A 23736-nucleotide genomic window follows, 5' to 3' on the forward strand; every position below is an offset into this window, starting at 1 on the left:
GTCATCCAAGGTTCCCTTTGCTTGTTAGTCCCACCCTTGACCTTTACAGGAACATGTTGGCGTTGTACTCTCTCTATTTCCCTTCTGAAAATCTCCCACTGTTTTGATGCGGATTTTCCTATAAGTAGCTGCTCCCAGTCCACTTTGGCCAGATCCTGCCTTATCATATTAAAATCGGCCTTCCCCCAATTTAGAACCGTAATTTCCGGGCCGTCTTTGTCTTTTTCCATGACCACCTTAAATCTCACCGAATTATGGTCACTGTCGCCAAAATGCTCTCCTACTGACACTTCCACCACTTGCCCGGCTACATTCCCCAGAATTAGGTCCAGTACCGCCCCCTCTCTTGTAGGACTTTCTACATGCTGGCTCAAAAAGCTCTCCTGGATGCACTTTAAGAATTCTGCACCCTCTAAGCCTTTCACACTCTGACTATCCCAATTTATATTGGGGAAGTTGAAATCCCCCACAATTATTACCCTATTATTTTCGCACTTCTCTGCGATTTGCCTACATATCTGTTCCTCTATCTCCCCCTGACTGTTTGGGGGCCTATAGTACACTCCCAGCAAAGTGCTTGCCCCCTTTTTGTTTTTAAGTTCTACCCATATGGCCTCATTAGAGGAACCCGCTAATATATCATCCCTCCTTACAGCAGTAATTGACTCCTTAATTAATATTGCAACACCCCCTCCTCTTATACACCCCCCTCTGTCTCGCCTGAAGATTCTATACCCCGGAATATTCAGCTGCCAGTCCTGACCCTCCCTCAACCATGTCTCCGTGATAGCACAAATATCGTACTCCCATGTATTCAACAACAACTTCAGTTCATCCACCTTTTTTACAAGACTCCTTGCATTAAAATAAATGCCCTCCAGCCCTGCCATATTCCCTTTTGCCTTCAAATATTTGCTCTGCCTTCCCAGCTGACTTGTTTTTTCCTGTGTATTTGTCTGTAAATCATCCCCTACTATAGCTCCACTCTGTACCCCATCCCCCTGCCAAGTTAGTTTAAACCCCCCGCAGCAGTGCTAGCAAACCTCCCCGCAAGGATGTTGGTTCCCCTCTGGTTCAGGTGTAAACCGTCCGACTTGTACAAGTCCCACCTTTCCCAGAAGCAGACCCAGTGATCCAGGAAACTAAAGCCCTCCCTCCTGCACCATCCCTTTAGCCACGCATTCATCTGTTCTATCTTCCTATTCCTATACCCACTAGCACGTGGCACCGGGAGTAATCCAGAGATTACAACCTTTGAGATCCTGCTCTTTAATCCTTCACCTAGCTCCCTAAATTCTTGCTGCAGGACCTCATCCCTCTTTTTACCTATGTCGTTGGTACCAATGTGGACCACGACCTCTGACTGTTCACCCTCCCCCTCCAGAATGCCCTGCAGGGTAATGAAAATAAACAGCAGAAACATTGTGTTCTGCTCCCACATGACACAGATCAGCCACAGCCTCTGCTCCCTGCCCGCCGGCTGCAGAAACCTTGTCTCCAGATTACAAACTGATTCTAGGTCGGAGATAAATATTCAGGGTAGAGCCTAAACGCAGCGGGTGGGATCAAATAATAAAGCAGTTATTTTAGACCAGAGACAGCGATAAATGTCCTATATTGCTCACATGCATCAATTTGTGAATCTGACATTAAATGGGTTTAAATACAGTGGGGGGGTTTAAAGTAGATTCGGGTCAATAGTTTCCAAGTTGATCTTTCCTGTGTCTCTCTTACCTCTCTGCCCCCTTCCTCCCACAGGCTGCCGGTTTTTAAACCTTGTTTTAAATCTGCTGCTTGCTGGACCAGTGCATTCCACAGTCTCACAACCCTTTCTACAAATACCCTTTCAGTGCTTGACTTCTCTGCTTATTAGTTATGAATCACCTTGAGGTGCAATGGTGGCGATTGTGACGTCAGATTAAAAGGCAGGCTATTGGAAACACGTTGGAGTCACAGTTTCTTTTGCACAGAATTGAAACTGAAACTTTTAAGCTGGAATATTGTATTTGCTGCATCACAGTAAACAATATCGTGGTATAACTGTTGGCTTATTTGTTCCCCAGTGTCAGAGGAAGAGTTGTCTGATCCCCCCATTTATTTCATACTAGCTGGGGAGCCCGGCGTTGCCGGGGCTGTTTTGGGGCAGGCGGTTTAAATCGAGTGCCAGGCTTTGGGGCCCTGTCTGTGTCCCTTTGTGAATCTGGTGCTGGGCAACATTTTAAATCGAGTGGCAGGCTTTAGGGCCCTGTGTGTGTCCCTGTCTGTCTACCTTTTAAAAGCTTGCAAAATGAAAGTGAAACTACTTATGGCTTTGGGGCCCTGTCTGTGTCCCTTTGTGAATCTGGTGCTGGGCAACATTTTAAATCGAGTGGCAGGCTTAGGGCCCTGTCTGTGTCCCTGTATGTCTACCTTTTAAAAGGTTGAAAAATGAAAGTGAAAGTACTTATAAAACGTTTTTGATAAATCTTATGTTACTTTTAAAAGAGATACTAACTTTGAAAGTCGTTATAGCTGGAAGCTGAAGTCATTTGAGCTGGAAGCTTAGTGAAAGAATGGCTGCCACATCCCCGAGATGAAAACGAATAGTCCCGCCCACACACACACCGATTGGCCAACCATCAGGGGACCGTACTGTAGGATTGGTCAATCGTGACGGAACAGGATTGGTGGAACCTTGATGTCAGTCAATCAATGCTAGCAGATAATGAGTTTAATTTTGAAGGTTTTTTGCTGAAGGTTTTTTGCATAAGGCGCGAACACTTTTCGTCCGACTGAAAAGTAAATATGCTTAAAACCGTCTCTGAAGCGTAAGCTTTCTTTGGAGGTAACGCGCGCGTAGGTACGCCCTGTAACTTTCGAGCGCATAGCCCGACAGATGCACAGATGATGACAGAATGACAGACAGAATGACAGACAGAATGACAGACAGAAGTACCGATTTATATATATAGGTAAGACACAAACATAGGGTAATCATTCAGAATCATCTCACAGATTGACACTGAGATAAATTAAGCGGGAGATACAGAGAGCAATGGGACATATGGCGGAATGGACAAGAGAGCTGGAGAAATAAGAAACGGCCTGAGAGTCCAGAAGACAGTGACCGGAAGCTGATAGACATCAGTGAGTGGGGGCGAGAAATTGCGCCAGCATTCGGTCCCGTGGCTTAGCTGGTCAAAGCGTCTGTCTAGTAAACAGGAGATCCTGGGTTCGATTCTCAGCGGGGCCTATTTTTATAGAATCTCCAGGGGTGAGTTTCTTCTCGTGTGAAAAGACTACAATTCTTTTAAATGTAACTGTGCCTGCACCAGTTCCCATTCTGGATGAAGGCTCCAGTGGCTGCGAGGCCTCCGTTGAATTTCACCGCTTCTGTATTTCTGGCGGTGCTGATTTTGGACTCTTCATCAAAAATCCATGTTTCCTAAGCAGTGCCATGCGATACTTTGCAGAGCTCCAGTTGTTGATGTGTGGTGCCGTGCTCGTATAGTGATTAATAATCTGCATTCTGGCCGCAGCAACTTCGGCTCCAAACCGAAACATAACGCAGACTTTTCTTCCTTCCACAATCAATAGCTCTCCTTTACTTTCCCCCTTCAATTTCATTATAATTTTCCTGCGGTATTTCCTTAATCTAACATTCACTTTCAGCCACTTAAACTGCTAAGTGTGCTCTGCTACCACCACTCTTCCTGGGCCACATGTCCCATACGCCCCAATCTGAGTTGGTGCTTTGAAACCAGTCGATACATTTAGACCTGCGAGACCTCCCGACAGTCAAGCTCTGCGAAAGCAGAGCCGGCCTTCGGAACCAATGCAGCCCGATTCAGAAAATTCCTTGGGAAATGAAGCTTCAAACTTTTCAAACAAATCGTTTTATTGACATAATAATACAAGTTTTACAGAGAGAGACTTGTACAACCTCAGTGGTGCAACTCAAAACTCAGAATGTTCAATTCTTCTGCTTCGGGAGAGGGAGAGATGAATTATGAGTTGGTGTCCTCCTTGTTTTTTTTCTGGTCAGTCTTCCAGATCTCCACTCCGTTTGTCTGTCTCCTGGACTGTCTCCTGGAATGTGTTCTGCTTTTCACTTTAGAATGGCTGCGCTTGTACCATTGCTGCTGACAGAAACAAGCCTTCCATGGACTTTCCATTCTCTCTCTCCCACGGTTACACAGACTGATGCTACCGGACAGCAGCGAGTGTATGGGAAGGTACCTCAGAGACTGTCGAGGCCTCCTTATCTGGAGCTTCCAGACAATCTGCAGATAACTTTTGGAATTCGGTCAGCAAACCTTCTTGAATTAAGTGATCCAGTTGTCTCGGCAATCCTTTAGTTTCCTTAAAACCGGCATTGAAAATTCCAAAATCCTCCAAGAGGGAGCAGATTGAAGAAAATAAATTATTTGAAGTAGTTAATTATCATAATGAGATAGCCCGCTGCGAGCAGGGCTCGAACCTGCGCGGGGAAACCCCATTGGATTTCAAGTCCAACGCCTTAACCACTCGGCCATCGCAGCCGCGAAAATATCGGCTCCAAGATACTAAGTTCTCAAATCGCTGACCCTGTTTATTGTTGACGATGACGGTTTCGTGATATTTAATTTGCTGCAAATTCAGCAAGTCCAGAAGAATCGCAGCGATCATTACAATAAAAGAAAACTTCCGATATTTAACGGTATGTAAGATGTTGAGAACAGTATGGAATATTCTGCAGGGTAATGAAAATAAACAGCAGAAACATTGTGTTCTGCTCCCACATGACACAGATCAGCCACAGCCTCTGCTCCCTGCCCGCCGGCTGCAGAAACCTTGTCTCCAGATTACAAACTGATTCTAGGTCGGAGATAAATATTCAGGGTAGAGCCTAAACGCAGCGGGTTGGATCAAATAATAAAGCAGTTATTTTAGACCAGAGACAGCGATAAATGTCCTATATTGCTCACATGCATCAATTTGTGAATCTGACATTAAATGGGTTTAAATACAGTGGGGGGATTTAAAGTGGATTCGGGGTCAATAGTTTCCAAGTTGATCTTTCCTGGGTCTCTCTTGCCTCTCTGCCCCCTTCCTCCCACAGGCTGCCGGTTTTTAAACCTTGTTTTAAATCTGCTGCTTGCTGGACCAGTGCATTCCACAGTCTCACAACCCTTTCTACAAATACCCTTTCAGTGCTTGACTTCTCTGCTTATTAGTTATGAATCACCTTGAGGTGCAATGGTGGCGATTGTGACGTCAGATTAAAAGGCAGGCTATTGGAAACACGTTGGAGTCACAGTTTCTTTTGCACAGAATTGAAACTGAAACTTTTAAGCTGGAATATTGTATTTGCTGCATCACAGTAAACAATATCGTGGTATAACTGTTGGCTTATTTGTTCCCCAGTGTCAGAGGAAGAGTTGTCTGAGCCCCCCATTTATTTCATACTAGCTGGGGAGCCCGGCGTTGCCGGGGCTGTTTTGGGGCAGGCGGTTTAAATCGAGTGCCAGGCTTTGGGGCCCTGTCTGTGTCCCTTTGTGAATCTGGTGCTGGGCAACATTTTAAATCGAGTGGCAGGCTTTAGGGCCCTGTGTGTGTCCCTGTCTGTCTACCTTTTAAAAGCTTGCAAAATGAAAGTGAAACTACTTATGGCTTTGGGGCCCTGTCTGTGTCCCTTTGTGAATCTGGTGCTGGGCAACATTTTAAATCGAGTGGCAGGCTTAGGGCCCTGTCTGTGTCCCTGTATGTCTACCTTTTAAAAGGTTGGAAAATGAAAGTGAAAGTACTTATAAAACGTTTTTGGTAAATCTTATGTTACTTTTAAAAGAGATACTAACTTTGAAAGTCGTTATAGCTGGAAGCTGAAGTCATTTGAGCTGGAAGCTTAGTGAAAGAATGGCTGCCACATCCCCGAGATGAAAACGAATAGTCCCACCCACACACACACCGATTGGCCAACCATCAGGGGACCGTACTGTAGGATTGGACAATCGTGACGGAACAGGATTGGTGGAACCTTGATGTCAGTCAATCAATGCTAGCAGATAATGAGTTTAATTTTGAAGGTTTTTTGCTGAAGGTTTTTTGCATAAGGGGCAAACACTTTTCGTCCGACTGAAAAGTAAATACGCTTAAAACCGTCTCTGAAGCGTAAGCTTTCTTTGGAGGTAACGCGTGCGTAGGTACGCCCTGTAACTTTCGAGCGCATAGCCCGACAGACGCACAGGCGATGACAGAATGACAGACAGAATGACAGACAGAATGACAGACAGAAGTACCGATTTATATATATAGATAAGACACAAATATAGGGTAATCATTCAGAATCACCTCACAGATTGACACTGAGATAAATTAAGCGGGAGATACAGAGAGCAATGGGACATATGGCGGAATGGACAAGAGAGCTGGAGAAATAAGAAACGGCCTGAGAGTCCAGAAGACAGTGACCGGAAGCTGATAGACATCAGTGAGTGGGGGCGAGAAATTGTGCCAGCGTTCGGTCCCGTGGCTTAGCTGGTCAAAATGTCTGTCTAGTAAACAGAAGATCCTGGGTTCGATTCCCAGCGGGGCCTATTTTTATAGAATCTCCAGGGGTGAGTTTCTTCTCGTGTGAAAAGGCTACAATTCTTTTAAATGTAACTGTGCCTGCACCAGTTCCCATTCTGGATGAAGGCTCCAGTGGCTGCGAGGCCTCCGTTGAATTTCACCGCTTCTGTATTTCTGGCGGTGCTGATTTTGGACTCTTCATCAAAAATCCATGTTTCCTAAGCAGTGCCATGCGATACTTTGCAGAGCTCCAGTTGTTGATGTGTGGTGCCGTGCTCGTATAGTGATTAATAATCTGCATTCTGGCCGCAGCAACTTCGGCTCCAAACCGAAACATAACGCAGACTTTTCTTCCTTTCACAATCAATAGCTCTCCTTTACTTTCCCCCTTCAATTTCATTATAATTTTCCTGCGGTATTTCCTTAATCTAACATTCACTTTCAGCCACTTAAACTGCTAAGTGTGCTCTGCTACCACCACTCTTCCTGGGCCACATGTCCCATACGCCCCAATCTGAGTTGGTGCTTTGAAACCAGTCGATACATTTAGACCTGCGAGACCTCCCGACAGTCAAGCTCTGCGAAAGCAGAGCCGGCCTTCGGAACCAATGCAGCCCGATTCAGAAAATTCCTTGGGAAATGAAGCTTCAAACTTTTCAAACAAATCGTTTTATTGACATAATAATACAAGTTTTACAGAGAGAGACTTGTACAACCTCAGTGGTGCAACTCAAAACTCAGAATGTTCAATTCTTCTGCTTCGGGAGAGGGAGAGATGAATTATGAGTTGGTGTCCTCCTTGTATTTTTTCTGGTCAGTCTTCCAGATCTCCACTCCGTTTGTCTGTCTCCTGGACTGTCTCCTGGAATGTGTTCTGCTTTTCACTTTAGAATGGCTGCTCTTGTACCATTGCTGCTGACAGAAACAAGCCTTCCAGTGACTTTCCATTCTCTCTCTCCCACGGTTACACAGACTGATGCTACCGGACAGCAGCGAGTGTATGGGAAGTTACCTCAGAGACTGTCGAGGCCTCCTTATCTGGAGCTTCCAGACAATCTGCAGATAACTTTTGGAATTCGGTCAGCAAACCTTCTTGAAGTAAGTGATCCAGTTGTCTCGGCAATCCTTTAGTTTCCTTAAAACCGGCATTGAAAATTCCAAAATCCTCCAAGAGGGAGCAGATTGAAGAAAATAAATTATTTGAAGTAGTTAATTATCATAATGAGATAGCCCGCTGCGAGCAGGGCTCGAACCTGCGCGGGGAAACCCCATTGGATTTCAAGTCCAACGCCTTAACCACTCGGCCATCGCAGCCGCGAAAATATCGGCTCCAAAATACTAAGTTCTCAAATCGCTGACCCTGTTTATTGTTGGCGATGACGGTTTCGTGATATTTAATTTGCTGCAAATTCAGAAAGTCCAGAAGAATCGCAGCGATCATTACAACAAAAGAAAACTTCCGATATTTAACGGTATGTAAGATGTTGAGAACAGTATGGAATATTCTGCAGGGTAATGAAAATAAACAGCAGAAACATTGTGTTCTGCTCCCACATGACACAGATCAGCCACAGCCTCTGCTCCCTGCCCGCCGGCTGCAGAAACCTTGTCTCCAGATTACAAACTGATTCTAGGTCGGAGATAAATATTCAGGGTAGAGCCTAAACGCAGCGGGTGGGATCAAATAATAAAGCAGTTATTTTAGACCAGAGACAGCGATAAATGTCCTATATTGCTCACATGCATCAATTTGTGAATCTGACATTAAATGGGTTTAAATACAGTGGGGGGATTTAAAGTAGATTCGGGGTCAATAGTTTCCAAGTTGATCTTTCCTGGGTCTCTCTTGCCTCTCTGCCCCCTTCCTCCCACAGGCTGCCGGTTTTTAAACCTTGTTTTAAATCTGCTGCTTGCTGGACCAGTGCATTCCACAGTCTCACAACCCTTTCTACAAATACCCTTTCAGTGCTTGACTTCTCTGCTTATTAGTTATGAATCACCTTGAGGTGCAATGGTGGCGATTGTGACGTCAGATTAAAAGGCAGGCTATTGGAAACACGTTGGAGTCACAGTTTCTTTTGCACAGAATTGAAACTGAAACTTTTAAGCTGGAATATTGTATTTGCTGCATCACAGTAAACAATATCGTGGTATAACTGTTGGCTTATTTGTTCCCCAGTGTCAGAGGAAGAGTTGTCTGATCCCCCATTTATTTCATACTAGCTGGGGAGCCCGGCGTTGCCGGGGCTGTTTTGGGGCAGGCGGTTTAAATCGAGTGCCAGGCTTTGGGGCCCTGTCTGTGTCCCTTTGTGAATCTGGTGCTGGGCAACATTTTAAATCGAGTGGCAGGCTTTAGGGCCCTGTGTGTGTCCCTGTCTGTCTACCTTTTAAAAGCTTGCAAAATGAAAGTGAAACTACTTATGGCTTTGGGGCCCTGTCTGTGTCCCTTTGTGAATCTGGTGCCGGGCAACATTTTAAATCGAGTGGCAGGCTTAGGGCCCTGTCTGTGTCCCTGTATGTCTACCTTTTAAAAGGTTGGAAAATGAAAGTGAAAGTACTTATAAAACGTTTTTGGTAAATCTTATGTTACTTTTAAAAGAGATACTAACTTTGAAAGTCGTTATAGCTGGAAGCTGAAGTCATTTGAGCTGGAAGCTTAGTGAAAGAATGGCTGCCACATCCCCGAGATGAAAACGAATAGTCCCGCCCACACACACACCGATTGGCCAACCATCAGGGGACCGTACTGTAGGATTGGTCAATCGAGACGGAACAGGATTGGTGGAACCTTGATGTCAGTCAATCAATGCTAGCAGATAATGAGTTTAATTTTGAAGGTTTTTTGCTGAAGGTTTTTTGCATAAGGCGCGAACACTTTTCGTCCGACTGAAAAGTAAATACGCTTAAAACCGTCTCTGAAGCGTAAGCTTTCTTTGGAGGTAACGCGCGCGTAGGTACGCCCTGTAACTTTCGAGCGCATAGCCCGACAGACGCACAGGCGATGACATAATGACAGACAGAATGACAGACAGAAGTACCGATTTATATATATAGATAAGACACAAACATAGGGTAATCATTCAGAATCACCTCACAGATTGACACTGAGATAAATTAAGCGGGAGATACAGAGAGCAATGGGACATATGGCGGAATGGACAAGAGAGCTGGAGAAATAAGAAACGGCCTGAGAGTCCAGAAGACAGTGACCGGAAGCTGATAGACATCAGTGAGTGGGGGCGAGAAATTGTGCCAGCATTCAGTCCCGTGGCTTAGCTGGTCAAAGCGTCTGTCTAGTAAACAGGAGATCCTGGGTTCGATTCCCAGCGGGGCCTATTTTTATAGAATCTCCAGGGGTGAGTTTCTTCTCGTGTGAAAAGGCTACAATTCTTTTAAATGTAACTGTGCCTGCACCAGTTCCCATTCTGGATGAAGGCTCCAGTGGCTGCGAGGCCTCCGTTGAATTTCACCGCTTCTGTATTTCTGGCGGTGCTGATTTTGGACTCTTCATCAAAAATCCATGTTTCCTAAGCAGTGCCATGCGATACTTTGCAGAGCTCCAGTTGTTGATGTGTGGTGCCGTGCTCGTATAGTGATTAATAATCTGCATTCTGGCCGCAGCAACTTCGGCTCCAAACCGAAACATAACGCAGACTTTTCTTCCTTCCACAATCAATAGCTCTCCTTTACTTTCCCCCTTCAATTTCATTATAATTTTCCTGGGGTATTTCCTTAATCTAACATTCACTTTCAGCCACTTAAACTGCTAAGTGTGCTCTGCTACCACCACTCTTCCTGGGCCACATGTCCCATACGCCACAATCTGAGTTGGTGCTTTGAAACCAGTCAATACATTTAGACCTGCGAGACCTCCCGACAGTCAAGCTCTGCGAAAGCAGAGCCGGCCTTCGGAACCAATGCAGCCCGATTCAGAAAATTCCTTGGGAAATGAAGCTTCAAACTTTTCAAACAAATCGTTTTATTGACATAATAATACAAGTTTTACAGAGAGAGACTTGTACAACCTCAGTGGTGCAACTCAAAACTCAGAATGTTCAATTCTTCTGCTTCGGGAGAGGGAGAGATGAATTATGAGTTGGTGTCCTCCTTGTTTTTTTTCTGGTCAGTCTTCCAGATCTCCACTCCGTTTGTCTGTCTCCTGGACTGTCTCCTGGAATGTGTTCTGCTTTTCACTTTAGAATGGCTGCTCTTGTACCATTGCTGCTGACAGAAACAAGCCTTCCAGTGACTTTCCATTCTCTCTCTCCCACGGTTACACAGACTGATGCTACCGGACAGCAGCGAGTGTATGGGAAGGTACCTCAGAGACTGTCGAGGCCTCCTTATCTGGAGCTTCCAGACAATCTGCAGATAACTTTTGGAATTCGGTCAGCAAACCTTCTTGAAGTAAGTGATCCAGTTGTCTCGGCAATCCTTTAGTTTCCTTAAAACCGGCATTGAAAATTCCAAAATCCTCCAAGAGGGAGCAGATTGAAGAAAATAAATTATTAGAAGTAGTTAATTATCATAATGAGATAGCCCGCTGCGAGCAGGGCTCGAACCTGCGCGGGGAAATCCCATTGGATTTCAAGTCCAACGCCTGAACCACTCGGCCATCGCAGCAGCGAAAATGTCGGCTCCAAGATACTAAGTTCTCAAATCGCTGTCCCTGTTTATTGTTGGCGATGACGGTTTCGTGATATTTAATTTGCTGCAAATTCAGCAAGTCCAGAAGAATCGCAGCGATCATTACAATAAAAGAAAACTTCCGATATTTAACGGTATGTAAGATGTTGAGAACAGTATGGAATATTCTGCAGGGTAATGAAAATAAACAGCAGAAACATTGTGTTCTGCTCCCACATGACACAGATCAGCCACAGCCTCTGCTCCTTGCCCGCCGGCTGCAGAAACCTTGTCTCCAGATTACAAACTGATTCTAGGTCGGAGATAAATATTCAGGGTAGAGCCTAAACGCAGCGGGTGGGATCAAATAATAAAGCAGTTATTTTAGACCAGAGACAGCGATAAATGTCCTATATTGCTCACATGCATCAATTTGTGAATCTGACATTAAATGTGTTTAAATACAGTGGGGGGATTTAAAGTAGATTCGGGGTCAATAGTTTCCAAGTTGATCTTTCCTGTGTCTCTCTTGCCTCTCTGCCCCCTTCCTCCCACAGGCTGCCGGTTTTTAAACCTTGTTTTAAATCTGCTGCTTGCTGGACCAGTGCATTCCACAGTCTCACAACCCTTTCTACAAATACCCTTTCAGTGCTTGACTTCTCTGCTTATTAGTTATGAATCACCTTGAGGTGCAATGGTGGCGATTGTGACGTCAGATTAAAAGGCAGGCTATTGGAAACACGTTGGAGTCACAGTTTCTTTTGCACAGAATTGAAACTGAAACTTTTAAGCTGGAATATTGTATTTGCTGCATCACAGTAAACAATATCGTGGTATAACTGTTGGCTTATTTGTTCCCCAGTGTCAGAGGAAGAGTTGTCTGATCCCCCCATTTATTTCATACTAGCTGGGGAGCCCGGCGTTGCCGGGGCTGTTTTGGGGCAGGCGGTTTAAATCGAGTGCCAGGCTTTGGGGCCCTGTCTGTGTCCCTTTGTGAATCTGGTGCTGGGCAACATTTTAAATCGAGTGGCAGGCTTTAGGGCCCTGTGTGTGTCCCTGTCTGTCTACCTTTTAGAAGCTTGCAAAATGAAAGTGAAACTACTTATGGCTTTGGGGCCCTGTCTGTGTCCCTTTGTGAATCTGGTGCTGGGCAACATTTTAAATCGAGTGGCAGGCTTAGGGCCCTGTCTGTGTCCCTGTATGTCTACCTTTTAAAAGGTTGAAAAATGAAAGTGAAAGTACTTATAAAACGTTTTTGGTAAATCTTATGTTACTTTTAAAAGAGATACTAACTTTGAAAGTCGTTATAGCTGGAAGCTGAAGTCATTTGAGCTGGAAGCTTAGTGAAAGAATGGCTGCCACATCCCCGAGATGAAAACGAATAGTCCCACCCACACACACACCGATTGGCCAACCATCAGGGGACCGTACTGTAGGATTGGTCAATCGTAACGGAACAGGATTGGTGGAACCTTGATGTCAGTCAATCAATGCTAGCAGATAATGAGTTTAATTTTGAAGGTTTTTTGCTGAAGGTTTTTTGCATAAGGGGCGAACACTTTTCGTCCGACTGAAAAGTAAATACGCTTAAAACCGTCTCTGAAGCGTAAGCTTTCTTTGGAGGTAACGGGCGCGTAGGTACGCCCTGTAACTTTCGAGCGCATAGCCCGACAGACGCACAGGCGATGACAGAATGACAGACAGAATGACAGACAGAAGTACCGATTTATATATATAGGTAAGACACAAACATAGGGTAATCATTCAGAATCACCTCACAGATTGACAGTGAGATAAATTAAGCGGGAGATACAGAGAGCAATGGGACATATGGCGGAATGGACAAGAGAGCTGGAGAAATAAGAAACGGCCTGAGAGTCCAGAAGACAGTGACCGGAAGCTGATAGACATCAGTGAGTGGGGGCGAGAAATTGCGCCAGCATTCAGTCCCGTGGCTTAGCTGGTCAAAGCGTCTGTCTAGTAAACAGGAGATCCTGGGTTCGATTCCCAGCGGGGCCTATTTTATCGAATCTCCAGGGGTGAGTTTCTTCTCGTGTGAAAAGGCTACAATTCTTTTAAATGTAACTGTGCCTGCAGCAGTTCCCATTCTGGATGAAGGCTCCACTGGCTGCGAGGCCTCCGTTGAATTTCACCGCTTCTGTATTTCTGGCGGTGCTGATTTTGGACTCTTCATCAAAAATCCATGTTTCCTAAGCAGTGCCATGCGATACTTTGCAGAGCTCCAGTTGTTGATGTGTGGTGCCGTGCTCGTATAGTGATTAATAATCTGCATTCTGGCCGCAGCAACTTCGGCTCCAAACCGAAACATAACGCAGACTTTTCTTCCTTCCACAATCAATAGCTCTCCTTTACTTTCCCCCTTCAATTTCATTATAATTTTCCTGCGGTATTTCCTTAATCTAACATTCACTTTCAGCCACTTAAACTGCTAAGTGTGCTCTGCTACCACCACTCTTCCTGGGCCACATGTCCCATACGCCCCAATCTGAGTTGGTGCTTTGAAACCAGTCGATACATTTAGACCTGCGAGACCTCCCGACAGTCAAGCTCTGCGAAAGCAGAGCCGGCCTTCGGAACCAATGCAGCCCGATTCAGAAAATTCCTTGGGAAATGAAGCTTCAAACTTTTCAAACAAATCGTTTTATTGACATAATAATGCAAGTTTTACAGAGAGAGACTTGTACAACCTCAGTGGTGCAACTCAAAACTCAGAATGTTCAATTCTTCTGCTTCGGGAGAGGGAGAGATGAATTATGAGCTGGTGTCCTCCTTGTTTTTTTTCTGGTCAGTCTTCCAGATCTCCACTCCGTTTGTCTGTCTCCTGGACTGTCTCCTGGAATGTGTTCTGCTTTTCACTTTAGAATGGCTGCTCTTGTACCATTGCTGCTGACAGAAACAAGCCTTCCAGTGACTTTCCATTCTCTCTCTCCCACGGTTACACAGACTGATGCTACCGGACAGCAGCGAGTGTATGGGAAGGTACCTCAGAGACTGTCGAGGCCTCCTTATCTGGAGCTTCCAGACAATCTGCAGATAACTTTTGGAATTCGGTCAGCAAACCTTCTTGAAGTAAGTGATCCAGTTGTCTCGGCAATCCTTTAGTTTCCTTAAAACCGGCATTGAAAATTCCAAAATCCTCCAAGAGGGAGCAGATTGAAGAAAATAAATTATTTGAAGTAGTTAATTATCATAATGAGACAGCCCGCTGCGAGCGGGGCTCGAACCTACGCGAGAAAACCCCATTGGATTTCAAGTCCAACGCCTAAACCACTCGACCATCGCAGCCGGGACAATGTCGGCTCCAAGATACTAAGTTCTCAAATCGCTGACCCTGTTTATTGTTGGCGATGACGGTTTCGTGATATTTAATTTGCTGCAAATTCAGCAAGTCCAGAAGAATCGCAGCGATCATTACAATAAAAGAAAACTTCCGATATTTAACGGTATGTAAGGTGTTGAGAACAGTATGGAATATTCTGCAGGGTAATGAAAATAAACAGCAGAAACATTGTGTTCTGCTCCCACATGACACAGATCAGCCACAGCCTCTGCTCCCTGCCCGCCGGCTGCAGAAACCTTGTCTCCAGATTACAAACTGATTCTAGGTCGGAGATAAATATTCAGGGTAGAGCCTAAACGCAGCGGGTGGTATCAAATAATAAAGCAGTTATTTTAGACCAGAGACAGCGATAAATGTCCTATATTGCTCACATGCATCAATTTGTGAATCTGACATTAAATGGGTTTAAATACAGTGGGGGGATTTAAAGTAGATTCGGGGTCAATAGTTTCCAAGTTGATGTTTCCTGTGTCTCTCTTGCCTCTCTGCCCCCTTCCTCCCACAGGCTGCCGGTTTTTAAACCTTGTTTTAAATCTGCTGCTTGCTGGACCAGTGCATTCCACAGTCTCACAACCCTTTCTACAAATACCCTTTCAGTGCTTGACTTCTCTGCTTATTAGTTATGAATCACCTTGAGGTGCAATGGTGGCGATTGTGACGTCAGATTAAAAGGCAGGCTATTGGAAACACGTTGGAGTCACAGTTTCTTTTGCACAGAATAGAAACTGAAACTTTTAAGCTGGAATATTGTATTTGCTGCATCACAGTAAACAATATCGTGGTATAACTGTTGGCTTATTTGTTCCCCAGTGTCAGAGGAAGAGTTGTCTGATCCCCCCATTTATTTCATACTAGCTGGGGAGCCCGGCGTTGCTGGGGATGTTTTGGGGCAGGCGGTTTAAATCGAGTGCCAGGCTTTGGGGCCCTGTCTGTGTCCCTTTGTGAATCTGGTGCTGGGCAACATTTTAAATCGAGTGGCAGGCTTTAGGGCCCTGTGTGTGTCCCTGTCTGTCTACCTTTTAAAAGCTTGCAAAATGAAAGTGAAACTACTTATGGCTTTGGGGCCCTGTCTGTGTCCCTTTGTGAATCTGGTGCTGGGCAACATTTTAAATCGAGTGGCAGGCTTAGGGCCCTGTCTGTGTCCCTGTATGTCTACCTTTTAAAAGGTTGAAAAATGAAAGTGAAAGTACTTATAAAACGTTTTTGGTAAATCTTATGTTATTTTTAAAAGAGATACTAACTTTGAAAGTCGTTATAGCTGGAAGCTGAAGTCATTTGAGCTGGAAGCTTAGTGAAAGAATGGCTGCCACATCCCCGAGATGAAAATGAATAGTCCCGCCCACACACACACCGATTGGCCAACCATCAGGGGACCGTACTGTAGGATTGGTCAATCGTGACCGAACAGGATTGGTGGAACCTTGATGTCAGTCAATCAATGCTAGCAGATAATGAGTTTAATTTTGAAGGTTTTTTGCTGAACGTTTTTTGCATAAGGCGCGAACACTTTTCGTCCGACTGAAAAGTAAATATGCTTAAAACCGTCTCTGAAGCGTAAGCTTTCTTTGGAGGTAACGCGCGCGTAGGTACGCCCTGTAACTTTCGAGCGCATAGCCCGACAGACGCACAGGCGATGACAGGATGACAGACAGAATGACAGACAGAATGACAGACAGAAGTACAGATTTATATATATAGATAAGACACAAACATAGGGTAATCATTCAGAATCACCTCACAGATTGACACTGAGATAAATTAAGCGGGAGATACAGAGAGCAATGGGACATATGGCGGAATGGACAAGAGAGCTGGAGAAATAAGAAACGGCCTGAGAGTCCAGAAGACAGTGACCGGAAGCTGATAGACATCAGTGAGTGGGGGCGAGAAATTGCGCCAGCATTCGGTCCCGTGGCTTAGCTGGTCAAAGCGTCTGTCTAGTAAACAGGAGATCCTGGGTTCGATTCCCAGCGGGGCCTATTTTTATAGAATCTCCAGGGGTGAGTTTCTTCTCGTGTGAAAAGGCTACAATTCTTTTAAATGTAACTGTGCCTGCACCAGTTCCCATTCTGGATGAAGGCTCCAGTGGCTGCGAGGCCTCCGTTGAATTTCACCGCTTCTGTATTTCTGGCGGTGCTGATTTTGGACTCTTCATCAAAAATCCATGTTTCCTAAGCAGTGCCATGCGATACTTTGCAGAGCTCCAGTTGTTGATGTGTGGTGCCGTGCTCGTATAGTGATTAATAATCTGCATTCTGGCCGCAGCAACTTCGGCTCCAAACCGAAACATAACGCAGACTTTTCTTCCTTCCACAATCAATAGCTCTCCTTTACTTTCCCCCTTCAATTTCATTATAATTTTCCTGCGGTATTTCCTTAATCTAACATTCACTTTCAGCCACTTAAACTGCTAAGTGTGCTCTGCTACCACCACTCTTCCTGGGCCACATGTCCCATACGCCCCAATCTGAGTTGGTGCTTTGAAACCAGTCGATACATTTAGACCTGCGAGACCTCCCGACAGTCAAGCTCTGCGAAAGCAGAGCCGGCCTTCGGAACCAATGCAGCCCGATTATACAAGTAAATTCCTGCGGAAATGAAGCTTCAAACTTTTCAAACAAATCGTTTTATTGACATAATAATACAAGTTTTACAGAGAGAGACTTGTACAACCTCAGTGGTGCAACTCAAAACTCAGAATGTTCAATTCTTCTGCTTCGGGAGAGGGAGAGATGAATTATGAGTTGGTGTTCTCCTTGTTTTTTTTCTGGTCAGTCATCCAGATCTCCACTCCGTTTGTCTGTCTCCTGGCCTGTCTCCTGGAATGTGTTCTGCTTTTCACTTTAGAATGGCTGCTCTTGTACCATTGCTGCTGACAGAAACAAGCCTTCCAGTGACTTTCCATTCTCTCTCTCCCATGGTTACACAGTCTGATGCTACCGGACAGCACCGAGTGCATGGGAAGGTACCTCAGAGACTGTCGAGGCCTCCTAATCTGGAGCTTCCAGACAATCTGCAGAATACTTTTGGAATTCGGTCAGCAAACCTTCTTGAAGTAAGTGCTCCAGTTCTCTCGGCAATCCTTTAGTTTCCTTAAAACCGGCATTGAAAATTCCAAAATCCTCCCAGAGGGAGCAAATTGAAGAAAATAATTTATTTGAAGTAATTAATTATCATGATGAGAAAACCCGCTGCGAGCAGGGTTCGAACGTGCGCGGGGAAATTCTATTAGATTTTAAGTCCAACGCCTTAACCACTCGGCCATCGCAGCCGCAGAAATGTCGGCTCCAAGATACTAAATTCTCAAATCGCTGACCCTGTTGGCGATGACGGTTTCGTGATATTTAATTTGCTGCAAATTCAGCAAGTCCAGAAGAATCGCAGCGATCATTACAATAAAAGAAAACTTCCGATATTTAACGGTATGTAAGATGTTGAGAGCAGTATGGAATATTCTGCAGGGTAATGAAAATAAACGGAATGGACAAGAGAGCTGGAGAAATAAGAAACGGCCCGAGAGTCCAGAAGACATTGATCGGACGTTGATAGATATCAGTGAGTGGGGGCGAGAAATTGCGCCAGCATTCTTTCCCGTGCCTTAGCTGGTCAAAGCGTATGTTTAGTAAGCGAACAGATTCTGGGTTCGATTCCCAGCGGGGCCTATTTTTAAAGAATCTCCAGCGGTGAGTTTCTTCTCGTGTGAAAAGGCTCCAATTCTTTTAAATGTAACTGTGCCTGCACCAGTTCCCATTCTGGATGAAGGCTCCAGTCGCTGCGAGGCCTGCGTTGAATTTCACCACTTCTCTATTTCTGGCGGTGCTGATTTTGGACTCTTCACCAAAAATCCATGTTTCCTAAGCAGTGCCATGCGATACTTTGCAGAGCTCCAGTTGTTGATGTGTGGTGCCGTGCTCGTATAGTGATTATTAATCTGCATTCTGGCCGCAGCAACTTCGGCTCCAACCCGAAACATAACGCAGACTTATCTTCCTTCCACAATCAATAGCTCTCCTTTACTTTCCCCCTTCAATTTCATTGTAATTTTCCTGCGGTATTTCCTTTATCTAACATTCACTTTCAGCCACTTAAACTGCGAAGTGTGCTCTGCGACCACCGCTCTTCCTGGGCCACATGTCCCATACGCCCCAATCTGAGTTGGTGCTTTGAAACCAGTCGATACATTTAGACCTGCGGGACCTCCCGACAGTCAAGCACTGCGAAAGCAGAGCCGGCCTTCGGAACCAATGCAGCCCGATTCAGAAAATTCCTTGGGAAATGAAGCTTCAAACTTTTCAAACAAATCGTTTTATTGACATAATAATACAAGTTTTACAGAGAGAGACTTGTACAACCTCAGTGGTGCAACTCAAAACTCAGAATGTTCAATTCGTCTGCTTCGGGAGAGGGAGAGATGAATTATGAGTTGGTGTCCTCCTTGTTTTTTTTCTGGTCAGTCTTCCAGATCTCCACTCCGTTTGTCTGTCTCCTGGCCTGTCTCCTGGAATGTGTTCTGCTTTTCACTTTAGAATGGCTGCTCTTGTACCATTGCTGCTGACAGAAACAAGCCTTCCAGTGACTTTCCATTCTCTCTCTCCCATGGTTACACAGACTGATGCTACCGGACAGCACCGAGTGTATGTGAAGGTACCTCAGAGACTGTCGAGGCCTCCTTATCTGGAGCTTCCAGACAATCTGCAGAAAACTTTTGGAATTCGGTCAGCAAACCTTCTTGAAGTAAGTGATCCAGTTGTCTCGGCAATCCTTTAGTTTCCTTAAAACCGGCATTGAAAATTCCAAAATCCTCCCAGAGGGAGCACATTGAATAAAATAATATATTTGAAGTAATTAATTATCATAATGAGAAAACCCGCTGCCAGCAGGGCTCGAACCTGCGCGGGGAAACCGCATGGGATTTCAAGTCCAACGCCTTAACCACTCGGCCATCGCAGCCGCAAAAATGTCGGCTCCAAGTAACTAAATTCTCAAATCGCTGACCCTGTTTATTGTTGGCGATGACGGTTTCGTGATATTTAATTTGCTGCAAATTCAGCAAGTCCAGAAGAATCGCAGCGATCATTACAATAAAAGAAAGCTTCCGATATTTAACGGTATGTAAGATGTTGAGAACAGTATGGAATATTCTGCAGGGTAATGAAAATAAACAGCAGAAACATTGTGTTCTGCTCCCACATGACACAGATCAGCCACAGCCTATGCTACCTGCCCGCCGGCTGCAGAAACCTTGCCTCCAGATTACAAACTGATTCTAGGTCGGAGATAAATGTTCAGGGTAGAGCCTAAACACAGCTGGCGGGATCAAATAATAAAGCAGTTATTTTAGACCAGAGACAGCGATAAATGTCCTATATTGCTCACATGCATCAATTTGTGAATCTGACATTAAATGGGTTGAAATACAGTGGGGGGATTTAAAGTAGATTCGGGGCCGATAGTTTCCAAGTTGATCTTTCCTGTGTCTCTCTTGCCTCTCTGCCCCCTTCCTCCCACATGCTGCCGGTTTTTAAACCTTGTTTTAAATCTGCTGCTTGCTGGGCCAGTGCATTCCACAGTCTCACAACCCTTTCTACAAATACCCTTTCAGTGCTTGACTTCTCTGTTTATTAGTTATGAATCACCTTGAGGTGCAATGGTGGCGTTTGTGACGTCAGATTAAAAGGCAGGCTATTGGAAACACGTTGGAGTCACAGTTTCTTTTGCACAGAATCGAAACTGAAACTTTTTAGATGGAATATTGTATTTGCTGCATCACAGTAAACAATATCGTGTTATAACTGTTGCCTTATTTGTTCCCCAGTGTCAGAGGAAGAGTTGTCTGATCCTCCCATTTATTTCATATAAGACACAAACATAGGGTAATCATTCAGAATCACCTCACAGATTGACACTGAGATAAATTAAGCGGGAGATACGGAGAGCAATGGGACATATGGCGGAATGGACAAGAGAGCTGGAGAAATAAGAAACGGCCTGAGAGTCCAGAAAACAGTGACCGGAAGCTGATAGACATCAGTGAGTGGGGGCGAGGAATTGCATCAGCATTCGGTCCCGTGGCTTAGCTGGTCAAAGCGTTTGTCTAGTGAACATGACATTCTGGGGTCGATTCCCAGCGAGGTAATCTTTTAAAGAATCTCCAGGGGTGAGTTTCTTCTCGTGTAAAAAGGCTACAATTCTTTTAAATGTAACTGTGCCTGCAACAGTTCCCATTCTGGATGAAGGCTCCAGTGGCTGCGAGGCCTGCGTTGAATTTCACCGCTTCTGTATTTCTGGCGGTGCTGATTTTGGATTCTTCACCAAAAATCCATGTTTCCTATGCAGTGCCATGCGATACTTTGCAGAGCTCCAGTTGTTGATGTGTGGTGCCGTGCTCGTACAGAGATTAATAATCCTCGTATAGTGATTAATTATCTGCATTCTGGCCGCAGCATCTTCGGCTCCAAACCGAAACAAAACGCAGACTTTTCTTCCTTCCACAATCAATACATCTCCTTTACTTTCCCCCTTCAATTTCATTATAATTTTCCTGCGGTATTTCCTTAATCTAACATTCACTTTCAGCCACTTAAACTGCTAAGTGTGCTCTGCTACCACCACTCTTCCTGGGCCACATATCCCATACGCCCCAATCTGAGTTGGTGCTTTGAAACCAGTCGATACATTTAGACCTGCGGGACCTCCCGACAGTCAAGCTCTGCGAAAGCAGAGCCGGCCTTCGGAACCAATGCAGCCCGATTCAGAAAATTCCATGGGAAATGAAGCTTCAAACTTTTCAAACAAATCGTTTTATTGACATAATAATAGAAGTGTTACAGAGAGAGACTTGTACAACCTCAGTGGTGCAACTCAAAACTCAGAATGTTCAATTCTTCTGCTTCGGGAGAGGGAGAGATGAATTATGAGTTGGTGTCCTCCTTGTTTTTTTTCTGGTCAGTCTTCCAGATCTCCACTCCGTTTGTCTGTCTCCTGGCCTGTCTCCTGGAATGTGTTCTGCTTTTCACTTGAGAATGGGTGCTCTTGTACCATTGCTGCTGACAGAAACAAGCCTTCCAGTGACTTTCCATTCTCTCTCTCCATGGTTACACAGACTGATGCTATCGGACAGCAGCGAGTGTATGTGAAGGTACCTCAGAGACTGTCGAGGCCTCCTTATCTGGCGCTTCCAGACAATCTGCAGAAAACTTTTGGAATTCGGTCAGCAAACCTTCTTGAAGCAAATGATCCAGTTGTTTCGGCAATCCTTTAGTTTCCTTAAAACCGGCATTGAAAATTCCAAAATCCTCCAGAGGGAGCAGATTGAAGAAAATAATTTATTTGAAGTAATTAATTATCATAATGAGAAAACCCGCTGCGAGCAGGGTTCGAACCTGCGCGGAGAAACCCCATTGGATTTGAAGTCCACCGCCTTAACCACTCGGCCATCGCAGCCGCGAAAAAGTCGGCTCCAAGATACTAAATTCTCAAATCGCTGACCCTGTTTATTGTTGGCGATGACGGTTTCGTGATATTTAATTTGCTGCAAATTCAGCAAGTCCAGAAGAATCGCAGCGATCATTACAATAAAAGGAAACTTCCGATATTTAACGGTATGTAAGATGTTGAGAACAGTATGGAATATTCTGCAGGGTAATGAAAATAAACAGCAGAAACATTGTGTTCTGCTCCCACATGACACAGATCAGCCGCAGCCTCTGCTCCCTGCCCGGCGGCTGCAGAAACCTTGTCTCCAGATTACAAACTGATTCTAGGACGGAGATAAATATTCAGGGTAGAGCCTAAACACAGCGGGTGTGATCAAATAATAAAGCAATTATTTTAGACCAGAGACAGCGATAAATGTCCTATATTGCTCACATGCATCAATTTGTGAATCTGACATTAAATGGGTTTAAATACAGTGGGGGATTTAAAGTGGATTCGTGGCCAATAGTTTCCAAGTTGATCTTTCCTGTGTCTCTCTTGCCTCTCTGCCCCCTTCCTCCCACAGGCTGCCGGTTTTTAAACCTTGTTTTAAATCTGCTGCTTGCTGGGCCATTGCATTCCACAGTCTCACAACCCTTTCTACAAATACCCTTTCAGTGCTTGACTTCTCTGTTTATTAGTTACTAGCTGGGGGAGCCCGGCGGTGCCGAGGCTTTTTGAGGGCATGTTGTTGTTGTTTGAGGAGAGAGAGGGAGCGACTGGGGGGAAGAGAGAGAGGGAAGGAGAGAGAGAGAGAGAGAGGGAATGAGAGAGAGGGAAAGAGAGAGAGAGAGAGAGGGAAGGAGAGAGAGAGAGGGAAGGAGAGAGAGAAAGAGAGAGGGGGAAGGAGAGAGAGAGAGAGATGGAAGAAAGAGAGAGAGAAATGGAAGGAGAGAGAGAGAGGGAAGGAGAGAGAGGGAAGGAGAGAGAGGGAAGGAGAGAGAAAGAGAGGGAAGGAGAGAGAGACAGAGAGAGAGAGGGAAGGAGAGAGAGAGAGGGAAGGAGAGAGAGAGAGAGAGAGATTGGGAGTGTGAGAGAGAGAGATTGGGAGTGTGAGAGAGAGAGATTGGGAGTGTGAGAGAGAGAGAGATTGGGAGTGAGAGAGAGAGAGAGTGAGAGACTGGGAGTGTGTGAGAGAGAGAGATTGGGAGTGAGAGAGAGAGAGATTGGGAGTGTGAGAGAGAGATTGGAAGTGTGAGAGAGAGAGAGATTGGGAGTGTGAGAGAGAGAGACTGGGAGTGAGAGAGAGAGAGATTGGGTGTGTGAGAGAGAGAGAGAGGTTGGGAGTGAGAGAGAGAGAGATTGGGAGTGTGAGAGAGAGAGATTGGAGTGTGTGAGAGAGAGAGAGATTGGAGTGAGAGAGAGAGAGAGACTGGGAGTGTGAGAGAGAGAGATTGGGAGTGTGAGAGAGAGAGAGATTGTGAGTGTGAGAGAGAGAGAGATTGGGAGTGTGAGAGAGAGATTGTGAGTGTCAGAGAGAGAGATTGGGAGTGTGAGAGAGAGAGATTGGGAGTGTGAGAGAGAGAGACTGGGAGTGTGAGAGAGAGACTGGGAATGCGTGAGAGAGAGAGACTGGGAGTGTGAGAGAGAGAGAGAGATTGGAGTGTGAGAGAGAGAGATTGGGAGTGTGAGAGAGAGAGAGATTGGGAGTGTGAGAGAGAGATTGGGAGTGTGAGAGAGAGATTGGGAGCGTGAGAGAGAGATTGGAAGTGTGAGAGAGAGAGAGATTGGGAGTGTGAGAGAGA

The 23736-nt window shown here is 45.2% G+C and overlaps 10 non-coding genes across 10 annotated transcripts; 5 read left to right on the forward strand and 5 right to left on the reverse strand.

Moving 5' to 3' along the window:
* The first annotated feature begins 3158 nt into the window (after nt 1–3158).
* On the forward strand, nt 3159–3232 carry trnat-agu (transfer RNA threonine (anticodon AGU)). Its single transcript has one exon. It is a non-coding gene; the product is annotated as a tRNA-Thr (tRNA).
* A 1206-nt stretch (nt 3233–4438) lies between these two features.
* Nucleotides 4439–4520, reverse strand: trnas-uga (transfer RNA serine (anticodon UGA)). The gene has a single exon. It is a non-coding gene; the product is annotated as a tRNA-Ser (tRNA).
* A 1960-nt stretch (nt 4521–6480) lies between these two features.
* On the forward strand, nt 6481–6554 carry trnat-agu (transfer RNA threonine (anticodon AGU)). Its single transcript has one exon. It is a non-coding gene; the product is annotated as a tRNA-Thr (tRNA).
* A 1206-nt stretch (nt 6555–7760) lies between these two features.
* trnas-uga (transfer RNA serine (anticodon UGA)) lies at nt 7761–7842 on the reverse strand. The gene has a single exon. It is a non-coding gene; the product is annotated as a tRNA-Ser (tRNA).
* A 1947-nt stretch (nt 7843–9789) lies between these two features.
* trnat-agu (transfer RNA threonine (anticodon AGU)) lies at nt 9790–9863 on the forward strand. The gene has a single exon. It is a non-coding gene; the product is annotated as a tRNA-Thr (tRNA).
* Nucleotides 9864–11069: 1206 nt separating this feature from the next.
* trnas-uga (transfer RNA serine (anticodon UGA)) lies at nt 11070–11151 on the reverse strand. Its single transcript has one exon. It is a non-coding gene; the product is annotated as a tRNA-Ser (tRNA).
* Nucleotides 11152–13099: 1948 nt separating this feature from the next.
* On the forward strand, nt 13100–13173 carry trnat-agu (transfer RNA threonine (anticodon AGU)). Its single transcript has one exon. It is a non-coding gene; the product is annotated as a tRNA-Thr (tRNA).
* Nucleotides 13174–16420: 3247 nt separating this feature from the next.
* Nucleotides 16421–16494, forward strand: trnat-agu (transfer RNA threonine (anticodon AGU)). Its single transcript has one exon. It is a non-coding gene; the product is annotated as a tRNA-Thr (tRNA).
* Nucleotides 16495–17704: 1210 nt separating this feature from the next.
* On the reverse strand, nt 17705–17786 carry trnal-uaa (transfer RNA leucine (anticodon UAA)). Its single transcript has one exon. It is a non-coding gene; the product is annotated as a tRNA-Leu (tRNA).
* A 1597-nt stretch (nt 17787–19383) lies between these two features.
* trnas-uga (transfer RNA serine (anticodon UGA)) lies at nt 19384–19465 on the reverse strand. The gene has a single exon. It is a non-coding gene; the product is annotated as a tRNA-Ser (tRNA).
* Between the last annotated feature and the right edge of the window lie 4271 nt (nt 19466–23736).

This window comes from Somniosus microcephalus, unplaced genomic scaffold (genome assembly GCF_052327205.1).
Source record: "Somniosus microcephalus isolate GS21.2 unplaced genomic scaffold, FLI_Smic_1.0 unresolved_chr1, whole genome shotgun sequence".
Lineage (NCBI taxonomy): Eukaryota > Metazoa > Chordata > Chondrichthyes > Squaliformes > Somniosidae > Somniosus > Somniosus microcephalus.